Genomic DNA, 4,073 nt, shown 5'->3' with positions numbered 1-4,073 from the left:
CCACATCGTCATTCACAATACAAAAGTGGTACGCATTCAGATATTTTCATTTCTATTTATAACATACCCTTATGTTAGCCTCTCAGAGTTCATTTACACAGCGCCATCTGTATCAAGATCAGCAAAAATGTTTTCTTCGATATATTGAAACATTGTCAGCTTCAACATGGATTGAACGACACAGAATTGACGGCAAACGTTTATGTGTTACAGTAACAACAAATTCTTTGAACACGCACGTTCATAATGTGAAATTTACCACTCAATACTAACACCTTCGAATACGATTTTACCGTAGATCATCTATAAATGACTGAAAGCGAAACTGGTATTCACGGACGCATGTTATATTTACACAGGCAGTGCTGAAGACTGCTTCTTGAAAATTACGTATACAGATAGCCTGGAAGACTGCTCAAACTTAATCCATGTCGCCTGTCATCGAAGGACTGTGACGGCTGATTCGTCGAGCGGATCCGCGGCGAACACCCTGCGAACATCCCGCGGCTTTGAGCGATAGGGCTTAAACTTTTCCGCTCCCGCAAGGTTTAAGTACAAAATCATCCTCCCAGTACTGTATCTCGGACAGAAAAAGTGAAAACAACACTGGCAATGTTATCAACGGAGTATCAAATTTGACAGATTACTTATTAAAATGTTAACTACATTTAAACATTGGCTGATCTTTAGATAATTAGCACAAGGAAATAAATTCACAGTAACGACCATATAGACTGAAGGCCTGGTTGTCGGTAGGTAACGTTTCAATCACCGTATCATCAGCATACTTAGTGTCAATTAGCAGAGACGTATTTTGGCAGAAACTTTCCTAATTCACATTTTGAAAGACAAAAACATGTCCACAAATACTCACTTTCTTAAACTAAATACTGTCATGTTAAAACTTTGAATTTAAGTGTCAGTCCCCACCTACAAAGCACTGAGTTGTAAGCCTATAGTGATTACAACTGCTGGTACAGCCCTTTTTATTTTTTTTTTGTATTATTGTCTTTGTTGTAATCCAAAGGAAACATTTCAAATTTCATTCAGATATTATATTGTACTTTAGATATTTATCGTGACATTTTAAGTATTTTCTTTTGAAGGTTACTGTTGGAGAGAAAGCTTGATAGAAAGTGATATCATTGTGATAATTTGCATTTAATTGACTGACATCTATCTTATCTAAGTAAATACTTTTATTTGGAGTGAACAGGGAGTTAAATAATTTTCAGAAATAATTAAAAATGATGTAATTTTGCAGCTATTTTTTTTGTAACTTGTTGCTTATATAATTATCTTTCCAAACTTGAATAAAAAAGATCATTGGCCAAGCTTGAAATAAGTTTGTTCCCCCTTTTTACAGTGAGGGAAGGAAGCATAAGTAATCATGCAAGGAATTTATTTTCCAATAGCAAATTATCTCCCCTTAGTTTTTGTTTGCTAAATGTGTCGCATGTGAAATGTGTTTTCCGGTCAAAAATGTCGCTCACGCACCTTCTCCCCCATGAAAATTTTAAAAAGTTGGCAAGTATGCTTAGCCAACAACATGCTGACAATCAAGTATTTTAAAATAATTATCAAAATACCTGGTAGGGCGTAATAATTGTACCTGCATGATTGTAAATGGTGACTAAATTTGAGATCTTAGCTTTTCTATAATTCTTTCTTAAAAACTTTTTTCTTCCTATTGTCTCCCTTGACAATGACTCAATTTTTGGCCTTTAGTTGAGCTCGCCCTGTTGTAGAATTCAACACACCTAGTGGTAGAATGTAAGACACCTAGTTGTAGAATAAGACACCTAGTGGTAGAATGTAAGACCTTGTGGTAAAATGTAAGACACTTAGTTCTAGAATTAAGATACATAGTAGCAGAGAGAAAGACACCTGTTGCTAGGTGTTAGCATGTAAGACACCTGGATGTAGAATGTAAGAAACTTACATTCTACCACTAAGAGGCCTGGTGGTAAAAAGTTAGAACCTATTTGAAGAATGTAAGACACCTTATGGTAGAATGAAAGACACCTAGTACCAGAATTTAAGACACTTAATACTGGAGAGTAAGTCACCCGATTGTTAGAATGTAAAATGGTAGAATGTTGAAGACATCTGGTGTTAGAATATAAGACACATTCTACCAAAGACGCCTGGTGGTATGAAGTAAGACACCTATTTGAAGAATAAGACACCTGATGGTAGAATGTAAAAACCCCTAGTGGCAGTGAGTAAGACATATAATGATAGAATATTAGACACCTAGTACTAGAAATTACGACACTTAGTACTGGAGAGTAAGACACCTTGTGTAAGTATGTAAGACACTTACATTCTACCACTAAGATGCCTGGCGGTAGGGAATAAGACACCTACAGGTAAAATCCAACAAACCTACTGGTAGAATGTAAGACACCTAGTTGTAGAATACAAGACTTAATGGTAGAATGTAAGACACCTAGTACTAGAATTTAAGACACTGAAGTACTGGAGAGTATGACACCTGATGTTGGAACGTAAAACAGCAGGTGGTAGACTTTAAGACACTTACATTCTACCACTAAGACGCCTGGCGGTAGGGAGAATATGAATGAATGAAAATCACAACGATGAACAAAAAGTTGACAGACTTATATTATAGAAAAAAAACATGATTCCAAAGTTTATACAAAAATTGAATTGGAGCAAAAATTTACTAAAAATCAAACAATTGAAAAATTTATTAAAGAATGTAACTCAAAAAGATGAACAAAGATTCATAGCAAATAAATTATTCAAAATTGAATGGAACCAAAAATTTACAAAACAAAATAAATAAATTATGAATGAATGAAAATAAAAATTATAAAATATAGAAAATAAAATTGATTCAAAATTCAAAAATATTGAGAGCAAAAATTTACTAAAAATCAAACAATTGAAAAATTTATCAAGAATGAAAATCCAAAAAATGTACAAAGATATATAGAAAACAAAATTGAATGGAAGAAAGATTTTTAAAAAATGAAACAATTGAAAAATTAAAGAATGAAATTTTTTAGAAAATAAAATTTATTCAAAATTAAAAAAAAGGAATGAAAGCAAAAATTATCAAGAATGAAAATATAAAAGATGTACAAAGATTAATAAAAAACAAAATTGATCGGTAAATATTGAATGGAAGCATAAATTTATTTAAAATTCAAAAAATTATTACAGAATGAAAAGAATATTAGCAAATGTAATACAAATGTGAAGAAATTTGTAAAAAAAATTAAATAAAACAAAACAAAAATTATAAAATATAACCACGAATTCGAATATCTTCAGAAAAGGAAAGAGGAAAAATATTAAAAACGAAACGAATGAAAGCAAAAATTTACTCAAAAAATGTATTAAAGCATGAAACTCAAAAAGACGTGCAAAGATTAATTGAAAATAAAATTGATTCAAAATTGAATGGAAGCAAAAATTTACTCAAAAATCAAACAATTGAAAAAATTATGAATGAATGAAAATTAAAAAGATGAACAAAAATTTATAGAAAATAAAATTGGAGCAAAAATTTACGAAAAATCAAACACTTGAACAATTTATTAAAGAATGTAACTCAAAAAATGAACAAAGATTCATAGAAAATAAAATTGATTCAAAATTGAATGGAACCAAAAATTTACAAAAAAAATAAATAAATTGTGAATGAATGAAAATCAAAATGATTATCAAATATAGAAAATAAAATTGATTCAAAATTCAAAAATATTGAGAGCAAAAATTTACTAAAAATCAAACAATTGAAAAATTTATCAAGTAATGAAAATCCAAAAAGACGTGCAAAGATTAATTGAAAATAGAATTGATTCAAAATTGAACGGAAGCAAAAATTTACTCAAAAATCAAACAATTGAAAAATTTATGAATGAATGAAACTCAAAAAGTTGACGGACTTATATTATAGAAAATAACATTGAATCCTACATTTACAAAAAAAAAGGGAAGATTTTTACTTAAAATCGAATAAAAGCAAAAATTATTAAAAATCAAACAATTAAAAATTTATTGAAGAATGAAAATCAAAAAGACGTACAAAGATTTATAGA

The sequence above is a fragment of the Pecten maximus genome, chromosome 16, assembly GCF_902652985.1.
Source record: "Pecten maximus chromosome 16, xPecMax1.1, whole genome shotgun sequence".
NCBI classification, from domain to species: domain Eukaryota; kingdom Metazoa; phylum Mollusca; class Bivalvia; order Pectinida; family Pectinidae; genus Pecten; species Pecten maximus.
Note: the sequence above shows the minus strand (reverse complement) of the source record.